The sequence below is a fragment of the Paramormyrops kingsleyae genome, chromosome 2 (assembly GCF_048594095.1).
Source record: "Paramormyrops kingsleyae isolate MSU_618 chromosome 2, PKINGS_0.4, whole genome shotgun sequence".
Lineage (NCBI taxonomy): Eukaryota > Metazoa > Chordata > Actinopteri > Osteoglossiformes > Mormyridae > Paramormyrops > Paramormyrops kingsleyae.
In genome coordinates this window covers 29,990,494-30,006,051 of record NC_132798.1, presented here as the reverse complement: position 1 = coordinate 30,006,051, position 15,558 = coordinate 29,990,494, and the positions used below count along the sequence as shown (strand labels likewise).

The following is a 15,558-nucleotide window of genomic DNA, read 5'->3' as shown; positions in this document are numbered from 1 at the left end:
CCGTACAGGAGGAATTTTGAAGAGCCATTAATAAGTGACTCAAATAATTGCATATCAAAAACACCTTTCCTGGGGGAATTAGCTCAAGTGGTAGAGCGCTCGCTTCGCATGTGAGAGGTAGTGGGATCGATACCCACATTCTCCAGTCTTTTAGCTGCTGGGTCTAGGCAACTAACCAGAAAACACATAATTCACCTACCATCAAGGAGGTGTTGTCCACCACAGCCACACTAAAGAACTTCCCTTGGTATCAGCAACCATCAGCTTTGCACAACGGTACTACCATCAAGGAAAATCCCCAAGAAAAGCTACCACTAGGTATTCAGAATAAAGCAGTAGGCATATCCTGGGACATTGGCTTAACATAATAAATGCTAAGGAACTTGGAATGGTGTAATGTTGGCAACACCTTCACTTTAACTTTTTTTATCTGTCAATGCTCGTAACCATTTACTTGATGATTTTTAAACATAAAAAGTATTACGAACCACCTCACTGTCGACCATACAGGAGGAATTTTGAAGAGCCATTAATAAGTGACTCAAATAATTGCATATCAAGAACACCTTGACAAGGGGAATTAGCTCAAGTGGTAGAGCGCTCGCTTAGCATGTGAGAGGTAGTGGGATCGATACCCACATTCTCCAGTCTTTTAGCTGCTGGGCATAGGCAACTAACCAGAAAACACATAATTCACCTTCCATAAAGCAGGTGTTGTCCACCACAGCCACATTAAAGAACTTCCCTTGGAATCAGCAACCCTCAGCTTTGCACAACGATACTACTCTCAAGAAAAAAAACTCAAGAAAAGCTACCACTAGGTATTCAAAGTAAAGCAGTAGGTATATCCTGGGACATTGGCTTAACATAATAAATGCAAAGGAACTTGGAATGGTGTAGTGTTTTGTTAATACCTTCATTTATGTATCTGTCAATGCTCGTAACCTTTTACTTGATGATTTTTAAACATAAAAAGAATTACGAACCAGCTCTCTGGCGACCGTACAGAAGGAATTTTGAAGAGCCATTAACAAGTGACTCAAATAATTGCATATCAAGAACACCTTTCCTGGGGGAATTAGCTCAAGTGGTAGAGCGCTTGCTTTGCATGTGAGAGGTAGTGGGATCGATACCCACATTCTCCAGTCTTTTAGCTGCTGGGTCTAGGCAACTAACCAGAAAACACATAATTCACCTACCATCAAGGAGGTGTTGTCCACCACAGCCACGCTAAAGAACGTCCCTTGGTATCAGCAACTAACCAGAAAACACATAATTCACCTACCATAAAGCAGGTGTTGTCCACCACAGCCACATTAAAGAACTTCCATTGGTATCAGCAACCAGGGGCGTCGCACCCGTGGGGGATGTGGGTGTTTTAACACCCACACTTTTCCCGGTGAGAGGGTTCAACACCCACACTTTTTCTACAGTTTTCCCGCAGTTTTGAACAAATGCCTTCGCATTCGCTCCTCCGTTTCTCTGGCCGCTCTGTGTCTACGCTCGCTTCAGCTCTCCTCTCCCCTCCCTCTCAAACATGACACCGGCTGATGATTGGCTGTTCTGCCTTAAGTCTTGCCTCTCTTGGTGTATTAGATTTATCGGTCAGCTCGTGCAGAGGAGGCGGGAACTTATGGTTGTTATGATTATTTACATCTCCGTTTTCCAGGTACTTTCCCAGATAGCAATCGTTATTGATTCAACATTGAATTATGGTCAGAAAGTTTGTTTTGTGGTTGAAGTTACAACTTCAACTTTAAATCAACATTTTACAACAACAACAATTTCTATGTTGAAAATGAGCCATTGAATCAATGCTGACTAAGGGTCCTGTTTTCAACATTGATACTTTGGAATACGTTATACCCATAGCAGAGAAGCAGAATCACTTCATTGTTTTAAAAATTTTTTAAAAATCATCAATTCACTTTATTGTAAAGTACTTTGAGTTGCATTTCATGTATGAAAGGTGCTATATAAATAAAGCATCTTTTTTTTCTCTTTAAACAAAGCAGTTTTTCCACTGCAATGCATGCAACATATTTGGATAATTAAGCAATTAAAATGATGTGGAGAACTTTTAAAAGTCGCGCTTAAAGGGAAAACACCGACATTAAATTACCAACGGAAATTAAAGGCTTGCGCTGTGCATCCCTGTTTTTATATACCGAACTGGGTCACACCATTTTTTGGTGCGGGGGGCGTATTATACACGAAGTTGTAGATAAATCACAGTTTTTTTAAATACATGAAAATAGTCATCTAAAGGTCATCTCTTGACAGAGACTGAACCGAAAAAGGAGCGCGCGGCCCCCTGTTCGGAATGTCCCATACTTTAAACCTTACCCGCCAGCGCCAGCGCCATCGCGCATTCACGCCATCACTGTCTTTGAGGCTGCGAAGAGAGAGTGAGTTAAATTTGAAACTTACTCTTATACTGGCCGGTTCTGTGAATAAAAAAAAACTGCTGTTATTGGGGCTGAGATGCTCCTCGAGCCTAGCCCGGTTGACGCGCACTTTACAGCCAGCCGGTGTCGTCAATGGCGAATCCGGTGTTCCGGGCAGTCCAGTTTCCCTAGGTTTCCCCTGTCGCGCGCTGATTTGTACACGGTTTCGCTGTTGTTTTCATGTCTTTTTACGAAGCTCTTGAGGTAAACAAGCCGTATATTTTAAAACATCACATGCATTTTCGATGTTTTTTGTTTTTACAGATAATAAATTAAATTATTTAATTCGCTGGATATCCATGTGGGAAATACTTCAAGTCTGCAGTGTGTCTTTCATGTTGTACAGTATAGTTAATAGTAGGAATGTTACTTTTCTTAGTTTCAGATAAGGTACAGTATGTTCAGATGTATTTCAGCAGAAACCTCATTAGTAAAACTATTGATGTTTGAATGAATATTGATCACAAACAGTTTCAATATTAAATCAATTAAAACAGCTGAAGTAATTCATCCCCCACACTTTTGAAAAGCTTGCTACGCCCCTGTCAGCAACCCTCAGCTTTGCACAACGGTACTACCATCAAGGAAAACCCCCAAGAAAAGCTACCACTAGGTATTCAGAATAAAGCAGTAGGCATATCCTGGGACATTGGCTTAACATAATAAATGCTAAGGAACTTGGAATGGTGTAATTTTGGCAACACCTTCACATTCATTATTTTCACCTGTCAATGCCCGTAACCTATTACTTGATGATTTTTAAACATAAAAAGAATTACGAACCAGCTCTCTGGCGACCGTACAGGAGGAATTTTGAAGAGCCATTAATAAGTGACTCAAATAATTGCATATCAAAAACACCTTTCCTGGGGGAATTAGCTCAAGTGGTAGAGCGCTTGCTTTGCATGTGAGAGGTAGTGGGATCGATACCCACATTCTCCAGTCTTTTAGCTGCTGGGTCTAGGCAACTAACCAGAAAACACATAATTCACCTACCATCAAGGAGGTGTTGTCCACCACAGCCACACTAAAGAACTTCCCTTGGTATCAGCAACCCTCAGCTTTGCACAACGGTACTACCATCAAGGAAAATCCCCAAGAAAACCTACCACTAGGTATTCAGAATAAAGCAGTAGGCATATCCTGGGACATTGGCTTAACATAATAAATGCTAAGGAACTTGGAATGGTGTAATGTTGGCAACACCTTCACTTTAACTTTTTTTATCTGTCAATGCTCGTAACCATTTACTTGATGATTTTTAAACATAAAAAGTATTACGAACCACCTCACTGTCGACCATACAGGAGGAATTTTGAAGAGCCATTAATAAGTGACTCAAATAATTGCATATCAAGAACACCTTGACAAGGGGAATTAGCTCAAGTGGTAGAGCGCTCGCTTAGCATGTGAGAGGTAGTGGGATCGATACCCACATTCTCCAGTCTTTTAGCTGCTGGGCATAGGCAACTAACCAGAAAACACATAATTCACCTTCCATAAAGCAGGTGTTGTCCACCACAGCCACATTAAAGAACTTCCCTTGGAATCAGCAACCCTCAGCTTTGCACAACGATACTACTCTCAAGAAAAAAAACTCAAGAAAAGCTACCACTAGGTATTCAAAGTAAAGCAGTAGGTATATCCTGGGACATTGGCTTAACATAATAAATGCAAAGGAACTTGGAATGGTGTAGTGTTTTGTTAATACCTTCATTTATGTATCTGTCAATGCTCATAACCTTTTACTTGATGATTTTTAAACATAAAAAGAATTACGAACCAGCTCTCTGGCGACCGTACAGGAGGAATTTTGAAGAGCCATTAAAAAGTGACTCAAATAATTGCATATCAAAAACACCTTTCCTGGGGGAATTAGCTCAAGTGGTAGAGCGCTTGCTTTGCATGTGAGAGGTAGTGGGATCGATACCCACATTCTCCAGTCTTTTAGCTGCTGGGCCTAGGCAACTAACCAGAAAACACATAATTCACCTACCATCAAGGAGGTGTTGTCCACCACAGCCACGCTAAAGAACGTCCCTTGGTATCAGCAACCCTCAGCTTTGCACAACGGTACTACCATCAAGGAAAACCCCCAAGAAAAGCTACCACTAGGTATTCAGAATAAAGCAGTAGGCATATCCTGGGACATTGGCTTAACATAATAAATGCTAAGGAACTTGGAATGGTGTAATTTTGGCAACACCTTCACATTCATTATTTTCACCTGTCAATGCCCGTAACCTATTACTTGATGATTTTTAAACATAAAAAGAATTACGAACCAGCTCTCTGGCGACCGTACAGGAGGAATTTTGAAGAGCCATTAATAAGTGACTCAAATAATTGCATATCAAAAACACCTTTCCTGGGGGAATTAGCTCAAGTGGTAGAGCGCTCGCTTCGCATGTGAGAGGTAGTGGGATCGATACCCACATTCTCCAGTCTTTTAGCTGCTGGGTCTAGGCAACTAACCAGAAAACACATAATTCACCTACCATCAAGGAGGTGTTGTCCACCACAGCCACACTAAAGAACTTCCCTTGGTATCAGCAACCATCAGCTTTGCACAACGGTACTACCATCAAGGAAAATCCCCAAGAAAAGCTACCACTAGGTATTCAGAATAAAGCAGTAGGCATATCCTGGGACATTGGCTTAACATAATAAATGCTAAGGAACTTGGAATGGTGTAATGTTGGCAACACCTTCACTTTAACTTTTTTTATCTGTCAATGCTCGTAACCATTTACTTGATGATTTTTAAACATAAAAAGTATTACGAACCACCTCACTGTCGACCATACAGGAGGAATTTTGAAGAGCCATTAATAAGTGACTCAAATAATTGCATATCAAGAACACCTTGACAAGGGGAATTAGCTCAAGTGGTAGAGCGCTCGCTTAGCATGTGAGAGGTAGTGGGATCGATACCCACATTCTCCAGTCTTTTAGCTGCTGGGCATAGGCAACTAACCAGAAAACACATAATTCACCTTCCATAAAGCAGGTGTTGTCCACCACAGCCACATTAAAGAACTTCCCTTGGAATCAGCAACCCTCAGCTTTGCACAACGATACTACTCTCAAGAAAAAAAACTCAAGAAAAGCTACCACTAGGTATTCAAAGTAAAGCAGTAGGTATATCCTGGGACATTGGCTTAACATAATAAATGCAAAGGAACTTGGAATGGTGTAGTGTTTTGTTAATACCTTCATTTATGTATCTGTCAATGCTCGTAACCTTTTACTTGATGATTTTTAAACATAAAAAGAATTACGAACCAGCTCTCTGGCGACCGTACAGAAGGAATTTTGAAGAGCCATTAACAAGTGACTCAAATAATTGCATATCAAGAACACCTTCCCTGGGGGAATTAGCTCAAGTGGTAGAGCGCTTGCTTTGCATGTGAGAGGTAGTGGGATCGATACCCACATTCTCCAGTCTTTTAGCTGCTGGGTCTAGGCAACTAACCAGAAAACACATAATTCACCTACCATCAAGGAGGTGTTGTCCACCACAGCCACGCTAAAGAACGTCCCTTGGTATCAGCAACCCTCAGCTTTGCACAACGGTACTACCATCAAGGAAAACCCCCAAGAAAAGCTACCACTAGGTATTCAGAATAAAGCAGTAGGCATATCCTGGGACATTGGCTTAACATAATAAATGCTAAGGAACTTGGAATGGTGTAATTTTGGCAACACCTTCACATTCATTATTTTCACCTGTCAATGCCCGTAACCTATTACTTGATGATTTTTAAACATAAAAAGAATTACGAACCAGCTCTCTGGCGACCGTACAGGAGGAATTTTGAAGAGCCATTAATAAGTGACTCAAATAATTGCATATCAAAAACACCTTTCCTGGGGGAATTAGCTCAAGTGGTAGAGCGCTTGCTTTGCATGTGAGAGGTAGTGGGATCGATACCCACATTCTCCAGTCTTTTAGCTGCTGGGTCTAGGCAACTAACCAGAAAACACATAATTCACCTACCATCAAGGAGGTGTTGTCCACCACAGCCACACTAAAGAACTTCCTTTGGTATCAGCAACCCTCAGCTTTGCACAACGGTACTACCATCAAGGAAAATCCCCAAGAAAACCTACCACTAGGTATTCAGAATAAAGCAGTAGGCATATCCTGGGACATTGGCTTAACATAATAAATGCTAAGGAACTTGGAATGGTGTAATGTTGGCAACACCTTCACTTTAACTTTTTTTATCTGTCAATGCTCGTAACCATTTACTTGATGATTTTTAAACATAAAAAGTATTACGAACCACCTCACTGTCGACCATACAGGAGGAATTTTGAAGAGCCATTAATAAGTGACTCAAATAATTGCATATCAAGAACACCTTGACAAGGGGAATTAGCTCAAGTGGTAGAGCGCTCGCTTAGCATGTGAGAGGTAGTGGGATCGATACCCACATTCTCCAGTCTTTTAGCTGCTGGGCATAGGCAACTAACCAGAAAACACATAATTCACCTTCCATAAAGCAGGTGTTGTCCACCACAGCCACATTAAAGAACTTCCCTTGGAATCAGCAACCCTCAGCTTTGCACAACGATACTACTCTCAAGAAAAAAAACTCAAGAAAAGCTACCACTAGGTATTCAAAGTAAAGCAGTAGGTATATCCTGGGACATTGGCTTAACATAATAAATGCAAAGGAACTTGGAATGGTGTAGTGTTTTGTTAATACCTTCATTTATGTATCTGTCAATGCTCATAACCTTTTACTTGATGATTTTTAAACATAAAAAGAATTACGAACCAGCTCTCTGGCGACCGTACAGGAGGAATTTTGAAGAGCCATTAAAAAGTGACTCAAATAATTGCATATCAAAAACACCTTTCCTGGGGGAATTAGCTCAAGTGGTAGAGCGCTTGCTTTGCATGTGAGAGGTAGTGGGATCGATACCCACATTCTCCAGTCTTTTAGCTGCTGGGCCTAGGCAACTAACCAGAAAACACATAATTCACCTACCATCAAGGAGGTGCTGTCCACCACAGCCATGTTAAAGAACTTCCCTTGGTATCAGCAACCCTCAGCTTTGCACAACAGTACTACCATCAAGGAAAACCCCCAAGAAAAGCTACCACTAGGTATTCAGAATAAAGCAGTAGGCATATCCTGGAACAGTGGCTTAACATGATAAATGCTAAGGAACTTGGAATGGTGTAATGTTGGCAACACCTTCACAATCATTATTTTCACCTGTCAATGCCCGTAACCTTTTACTTGATGATTTTTAAACATAAAAAGAATTACGAACCAGCTCTCTGGCGACCGTACAGGAGGAATTTTGAAGAGTCATTAACAAGTGACTCAAATAATTGCATATCAAAAACACCTTTCCTGGGGGAATTAGCTCAAGTGGTAGAGCGCTCGCTTTGCATGTGAGAGGTCGTTACGGGCATATACCCACCTTCTCCAGTCTTTTAGCTGCTGGGTCTAGGCAACTAACCAGAAAACACATAATTCACCTACCATCAAGGTGGTGTTGTCCACCACAGCCACATTAAAGAACTTCCCTTGGTATCAGCAACCCTCAGCTTTGCACAACGGTACTACCATCAAGGAAAACCCCCAAGAAAAGCTACCACTAGGTATTCAGAATAAAGCAGTAGGCATATCCTGGGACATTGGCTTAACATAATAAATGCTAAGGAACTTGGAATGGTGTAATGTTGGCAACACCTTCACTTTAACTTTTTTTATCTGTCAATGCTCGTAACCATTTACTTGATGATTTTTAAACATAAAAAGTATTACGAACCACCTCACTGTCGACCATACAGGAGGAATTTTGAAGAGCCATTAATAAGTGACTCAAATAATTGCATATCAAGAACACCTTGACAAGGGGAATTAGCTCAAGTGGTAGAGCGCTCGCTTAGCATGTGAGAGGTAGTGGGATCGATACCCACATTCTCCAGTCTTTTAGCTGCTGGGCATAGGCAACTAACCAGAAAACACATAATTCACCTTCCATAAAGCAGGTGTTGTCCACCACAGCCACATTAAAGAACTTCCCTTGGAATCAGCAACCCTCAGCTTTGCACAACGATACTACTCTCAAGAAAAAAAACTCAAGAAAAGCTACCACTAGGTATTCAAAGTAAAGCAGTAGGTATATCCTGGGACATTGGCTTAACATAATAAATGCAAAGGAACTTGGAATGGTGTAGTGTTTTGTTAATACCTTCATTTATGTATCTGTCAATGCTCATAACCTTTTACTTGATGATTTTTAAACATAAAAAGAATTACGAACCAGCTCTCTGGCGACCGTACAGGAGGAATTTTGAAGAGCCATTAAAAAGTGACTCAAATAATTGCATATCAAAAACACCTTTCCTGGGGGAATTAGCTCAAGTGGTAGAGCGCTTGCTTTGCATGTGAGAGGTAGTGGGATCGATACCCACATTCTCCAGTCTTTTAGCTGCTGGGCCTAGGCAACTAACCAGAAAACACATAATTCACCTACCATCAAGGAGGTGCTGTCCACCACAGCCATGTTAAAGAACTTCCCTTGGTATCAGCAACCCTCAGCTTTGCACAACAGTACTACCATCAAGGAAAACCCCCAAGTAAAGCTACCACTAGGTATTCAGAATAAAGCAGTAGGCATATCCTGGAACAGTGGCTTAACATGATAAATGCTAAGGAACTTGGAATGGTGTAATGTTGGCAACACCTTCACAATCATTATTTTCACCTGTCAATGCCCGTAACCTTTTACTTGATGATTTTTAAACATAAAAAGAATTACGAACCAGCTCTCTGGCGACCGTACAGGAGGAATTTTGAAGAGTCATTAACAAGTGACTCAAATAATTGCATATCAAAAACACCTTTCCTGGGGGAATTAGCTCAAGTGGTAGAGCGCTCGCTTTGCATGTGAGAGGTCGTGTGATCGATACCCACCTTCTCCAGTCTTTTAGCTGCTGGGTCTAGGCAACTAACCAGAAAACACATAATTCACCTACCATCAAGGTGGTGTTGTCCACCACAGCCACACTAAAGAACTTCCCTTGGTATCAGCAACCCTCAGCTTTGCACAACGGTACTACCATCAAGGAAAACCCCCAAGAAAAGCTACCACTAGGTATTCAGAATAAAGCAGTAGGCATATCCTGGGACATTGGCTTAACATAAAAAATGCTAAGGAACTTGGAATGGTGTAGTGTTTTGTTAATACCTTCATTTATGTATCTGTCAATGCTCGTTACCTTTTACTTGATGATTTTTAAACATAAAAAGAATTACGAACCAGCTCTCTGGCGACCGTACAGGAGGAATTTTGAAGAGCCATTAAAAAGTGACTCAGATAATTGCATATCAAAAACAGCTTTCCTGGGGGAATTAGCTCAAGTGGTAGAGCGCTTGCTTTGCATGTGAGAGGTAGTGGGATCGATACCCACATTCTCCAGTCTTTTAGCTGCTGGGCCTAGGCAACTAACCAGAAAACACATAATTCACCTACTATCAAGCAGGTGTTGTCCACCACAGCCACGCTAAAGAACTTCCCTTGGTATCAGCAACCCTCAGCTTTGCACAACGGTACTACCATCAAGGAAAACCCCCAAGAAAAGCTACCACTAGGTATTCAAAGTAAAGCAGTAGGCATATCCTGGGACATTGGCTTAACATAATAAATGCAAAGGAACTTGGAATGGTGTAGTGTTTTGTTAACACCTTCATTTATTTATTTGTCAATGCTCGTAACCTTTTACTTGATGTTTTTTAAACATAAAAAGAATTACGAACCAGCTCTCTGGCAACCGTACAGGAGGAATTTTGAAGAGCCATTAACAAGTGACTCAAATAATTGCATATCAAAAACACCTTTCCTGGGGGAATTAGCTCAAGTGGTAGAGCGCTCGCTTCGCATGTGAGAAGTAGTGGGATCGATACCCACATTTTCCAACATTTTAGCTGCTGGGCCAAGGCAACTAACCAGAAAACACATAATTCACCTACTATCAAGCAGGTGTTGTCCACCACAGCCACGCTAAAGAACTTCCCTTGGAGTCAGCAACCCTCAGCTTTGCACAACGGTACTACCATCAAGGAAAACCGCCAAGAAAAGCTACCACTAGGTATTCAGAATAAAGCAGTAGGCATATCCTGGGACATTGGCTTAACATAATAAATGCTAAGGAACTTGGAATGGTGTAATGTTGGCAACACCTTCACTTTAATTTTTTTTATCTGTCAATGCTCATAACCTTTTACTTGATGATTTTTAAACATAAAAAGAATTACGAACCAGTTCTCTGGCGACCGTACAGGAGGAATTTTGAAGAGCCATTAACAAGTGACTCAAACAACTGCATATCAAGAACACCTTTCCTGGGGGAATTAGCTCAAGTGGTAGAGCGCTTGCTTTGCATGTGAGAGGTAGTGGGATCGATACCCACATTCTCCAGTCTTTTAGCTGCTGGGTCTAGGCAACTAACCAGAAAACACATAATTCACCTACCATCAAGGAGGTGTTGTCCACCACAGCCATGTTAAAGAACTTCCCTTGGTATCAGCAACCCTCAGCATTGCACAACAGTACTACCATCAAGGAAAACCGCCAAGAAAAGCTACCACTAGGTATTCAGAATAAAGCAGTAGGCATATCCTGGGACATTGGCTTAACATAATAAATGCTAAGGAACTTGGAATGGTGTAATGTTGGCAACACCTTCACATTCATTATTTTCACCTGTCAATGCCCGTAACCTTTTACTTGATGATTTTTAAACATAAAAAGAATTACGAACCAGCTCTCTGGCGACCGTACAGGAGGAATTTTGAAGAGCCATTAAGAAGTGACTCAAATAATTGCATATCAAAAACACCTTTCCTGGGGGAATTAGCTCAAGTGGTAGAGCGTTCGCTTCGCATGTGAGAGGTAGTGGGATCGATACCCACATTCTCCAGTCTTTTAGCTGCTGGGCATAGGCAACTAACCAGAAAAGACATAATTCACCTATCATCAAGGAGGTGTTGTCCACCACAGCCACATTAAAGAATTTCCTGGGAATCACCAACGCTCAGCTTTGCACAACGGTACTACCATCAAGGAAAGCCCCCAAGAAAAGCTACCACTAGGTATTCAGAATAAAGCAGTGGGCATATCCTGGGACATTGACTTAAGATAATAAATGCTAAGGGACTTGGAATGGTGTAGTGTTTTGTTAACACTTTCATTTATTTATCTGTCAATGCTCATAACCTATTACTTGATGATTTTTAAACATAAAAAAAATCATGAACCAGCTCTCTGGCGACTGTACAGTTGGAATTTTGAAGAACCATTAACAAGTGACTCAAATAATTGCATATCGAGAACACTTTAACGGGGGGAATTAGCTCCTGTGGTAGAGTGCTCGCTTAGCATGTGAGAGGTAGTGGAATCGAAACCCACATTCTCCAGTCTTTTAGCTGCTAGGCCTAGGCAACTAACCAGAAAACTCAAAATTCAACTACCATCAAGGAGGTGTTGTCAACCACAGCCACGTTAAAGAACTTCCCTTGGTATCAGCAACCCTCAGCTTTGCGCAACGGTACTACCATCAAGGAAAACCCCCAAGAAAAGCTACCACTAGGTATTCAGAATAAAGCAGTAGGCATATCCTGGAACATTGGCTTAACATGATAAATGCTAAGGAACTTGGAATGGTGTAATGTTGGCAACACCTTCACAATCATTATTTTCACCTGTCAATGCCCGTAACCTTTTACTTGATGATTTTTAAACATAAAAAGAATTACGAACCAGCTCTCTGGCGACCGTACAGGAGGAATTTTGAAGAGTCATTAACAAGTGACTCAAATAATTGCATATCAAAAACACCTTTCCTGGGGGAATTAGCTCAAGTGGTAGAGCGCTCGCTTTGCATGTGAGAGGTCACGTGATCGATACCCACATTCTCCAGTCTTTTAGCTGCTGGGTCTAGGCAACTAACCAGAAAACACATAATTCACCTACCATCAAGGAGGTGTTGTCCACCACAGCCACACTAAAGAACTTCCCTTGGTATCAGCAACCCTCAGCTTTGCACAACGGTACTACCATCAAGGAAAACCCCCAAGAAAAGCTACCACTAGGTATTCAGAATAAAGCAGTAGGCATATCCTGGGACATTGGCTTAACATAATAAATGCTAAGGAACTTGGAATGGTGTAGTGTTTTGTTAATACCTTCATTTATGTATCTGTCAATGCTCGTTACCTTTTACTTGATGATTTTTAATCATAAAATGAATTACGAACCAGCTCTCTGGCGACCGTACAGAAGGAATTTTGAAGAGCCGTTAACAAGTGACTCAAATAATTGCATATCAAGAACACCTTATCTGGGGGTATTAGCTCTAGTGGTAGAGTGCTCACTTCGCATGTGAGAAGTAGTGGGATCGATACCCACATTTTCCAACATTTTAGCTGCTAGGCCTAGGCAACTAACCAGAAAACACATAATTCACCTACTATCAAGCAGGTGTTGTCCACCACAGCCACGCTAAAGAACTTCCCTTGGTATCAGCAACCCTCAGCTTTGCACAACGGTACTACCATCAAGGAAAACCCCCAAGAAAAGCTACCACTAGGTATTCAAAGTAAAGCAGTAGGCATATCCTGGGACATTGGCTTAACATAATAAATGCAAAGGAACTTGGAATGGTGTAGTGTTTTGTTAACACCTTCATTTATTTATTTGTCAATGCTCGTAACCTTTTACTTGATGTTTTTTAAACATAAAAAGAATTACGAACCAGCTCTCTGGCAACCGTACAGGAGGAATTTTGAAGAGCCATTAACAAGTGACTCAAATAATTGCATATCAAAAACACCTTTCCTGGGGGAATTAGCTCAAGTGGTAGAGCGCTGGCTTCGCATGTGAGAAGTAGTGGGATCGATACCCACATTTTCCAACATTTTAGCTGCTGGGCCAAGGCAACTAACCAGAAAACACATAATTCACCTACTATCAAGCAGGTGTTGTCCACCACAGCCACGCTAAAGAACTTCCCTTGGAGTCAGCAACCCTCAGCTTTGCACAACGGTACTACCATCAAGGAAAACCCCCAAGAAATGCTACCACTAGGTATTCAAAGTAAAGCAGTAGGCATATCCTGGGACATTGGCTTAACATAATAAATGCAAAGGAACTTGGAATGGTGTAGTGTTTTGTTAACACCTTCATTTATGTATCTGTCAATGCTCGTAACCTTTTACTTGATGTTTTTTAAACATAAAAAGAATTACGAACCAGCTCTCTGCCGACCGTACAGAAGGAATTTTGAAGAGCCATTAAAAAGTGACTCAAATAATTGCATATCAAGAGCACCTTGACAGGGGGAATTAGCTCAAGTGGTAGAGCGCTCGCTTAGCATGTGAGAGGTAGTGGGATCAATACCCACATTCTCCAGCCTTTTAACTGCTGGGCCTAGGCCACTAACCAGAAAAGACATAATTCACCTATCATCAAGGAGGTGTTGTCCACCACAGCCACATTAAAGAATTTCCTGGGAATCACCAACGCTCAGCTTTGCACAACGGTACTACCATCAAGGAAAGCCCCCAAGAAAAGCTACCACTAGGTATTCAGAATAAAGCAGTGGGCATATCCTGGGACATTGACTTAAGATAATAAATGCTAAGGGACTTGGAATGGTGTAGTGTTTTGTTAACACTTTCATTTATTTATCTGTCAATGCTCATAACCTATTACTTGATGATTTTTAAACATAAAAAAAATCATGAACCAGCTCTCTGGCGACTGTACAGTTGGAATTTTGAAGAACCATTAACAAGTGACTCAAATAATTGCATATCGAGAACACTTTAACGGGGGGAATTAGCTCCTGTGGTAGAGTGCTCGCTTAGCATGTGAGAGGTAGTGGAATCGATACCCACATTCTCCAGTCTTTTAGCTGCTAGGCCTAGGCAACTAACCAGAAAACTCAAAATTCAACTACCATCAAGGAGGTGTTGTCAACCACAGCCACGTTAAAGAACTTCCCTTGGTATCAGCAACCCTCAGCTTTGCACAACGGTACTACCATCAAGGAAAACCCCCAAGAAAAGCTACCACTAGGTATTCAGAATTAAGCAGTAGGCATATCCTGGGACATTGACTTAAGATAATAAAAGCTAAGGGACTTGGAATGGTGTAGTGTTTTGTTAACACTTTCATTTATTTATCTGTCAATGCTCGTAACAGGGGCGGATTGGCCATCTGGCAATTCTGGCAAATGGCAGAAGGGCCGGACCATTTTTTAAATGTGGGCCGGTCAGTTTTTTTTTTTTTTTAAATATGTACTGTTTTTACATGCAGGCAGCTTTTATCTCTTGCAAGATGTGAATATTATGATGATGATGATGATGATGATGATGATAATAGTAATAATAATAATAATAATAATAATAATAATAAATGTTAAGCATTTGGCCCAATCAGCAACAGCCAGCTGGTTTCGAGATGGGCCGACCCAATCCAACCCAATCAGAGGTTAAGCGGACGTAATCAAAATCTGGCAAGAATGTCAAACAGTAAGTGCTAAGTGCTAAGGAGTAAGCTAATTGTCAGAGATGGACCATAAAAATAGGAACGGCGGTTCTAATATCAGCTTCTAATACCAAGAACAGCTTCTAATATCTATTCAATATAAAGCAGTAGCCATTTCCTGGGTCATTGCCATATCATAATAAATGCTAAGGGGACTTGGAATGGTGTAGTGTTGGCAACACATTTACTTTCATTTATGTATGTGTCAATGCTCGTAACCTATTAGTTGATCATTTTTAAATATTAAAAGAATGTACCAGTACCAGGTCTCTGAGAACTGCCGAAGTTATTTTGAAGAGCCATCAGGCAGTGTCTCAAATAATTGCATATCAAGCAATGCTTGACTGGTTGAATTAGCTCAAGTGTTCGAGCGCTCGATTTGTATGTGAGACGTAGGGATGCCCCCCAACTTCCCTTAGTTTAAGCTGTTCTTAACCTGTTCGGAGCTGTTCAGAGAAATTACTTAGATTCCTACATGCTTTGCAGGACTGATCAACAGTTATCAGAATCATTTAGCTGAAGTTATTGCTGT

At 41.1% G+C, this 15,558-nt stretch overlaps 9 non-coding genes across 9 annotated transcripts; all 9 read left to right on the top strand.

The window, feature by feature from the left end:
- Positions 1 to 72: 72 nt before the first annotated feature.
- On the top strand, positions 73 to 145 carry trnaa-cgc (transfer RNA alanine (anticodon CGC)). Its single transcript has one exon. It is a non-coding gene; the product is annotated as a tRNA-Ala (tRNA).
- A 429-nt stretch (positions 146 to 574) lies between these two features.
- On the top strand, positions 575 to 647 carry trnaa-agc (transfer RNA alanine (anticodon AGC)). Its single transcript has one exon. It is a non-coding gene; the product is annotated as a tRNA-Ala (tRNA).
- A 3,171-nt stretch (positions 648 to 3,818) lies between these two features.
- Positions 3,819 to 3,891, top strand: trnaa-agc (transfer RNA alanine (anticodon AGC)). The gene has a single exon. It is a non-coding gene; the product is annotated as a tRNA-Ala (tRNA).
- Positions 3,892 to 4,818: 927 nt separating this feature from the next.
- Positions 4,819 to 4,891, top strand: trnaa-cgc (transfer RNA alanine (anticodon CGC)). The gene has a single exon. It is a non-coding gene; the product is annotated as a tRNA-Ala (tRNA).
- Positions 4,892 to 5,320: 429 nt separating this feature from the next.
- trnaa-agc (transfer RNA alanine (anticodon AGC)) lies at positions 5,321 to 5,393 on the top strand. Its single transcript has one exon. It is a non-coding gene; the product is annotated as a tRNA-Ala (tRNA).
- Positions 5,394 to 6,822: 1,429 nt separating this feature from the next.
- trnaa-agc (transfer RNA alanine (anticodon AGC)) lies at positions 6,823 to 6,895 on the top strand. The gene has a single exon. It is a non-coding gene; the product is annotated as a tRNA-Ala (tRNA).
- Positions 6,896 to 8,326: 1,431 nt separating this feature from the next.
- On the top strand, positions 8,327 to 8,399 carry trnaa-agc (transfer RNA alanine (anticodon AGC)). The gene has a single exon. It is a non-coding gene; the product is annotated as a tRNA-Ala (tRNA).
- Positions 8,400 to 11,324: 2,925 nt separating this feature from the next.
- trnaa-cgc (transfer RNA alanine (anticodon CGC)) lies at positions 11,325 to 11,397 on the top strand. The gene has a single exon. It is a non-coding gene; the product is annotated as a tRNA-Ala (tRNA).
- Positions 11,398 to 13,813: 2,416 nt separating this feature from the next.
- Positions 13,814 to 13,886, top strand: trnaa-agc (transfer RNA alanine (anticodon AGC)). The gene has a single exon. It is a non-coding gene; the product is annotated as a tRNA-Ala (tRNA).
- The last annotated feature ends 1,672 nt before the right edge of the window (positions 13,887 to 15,558 follow it).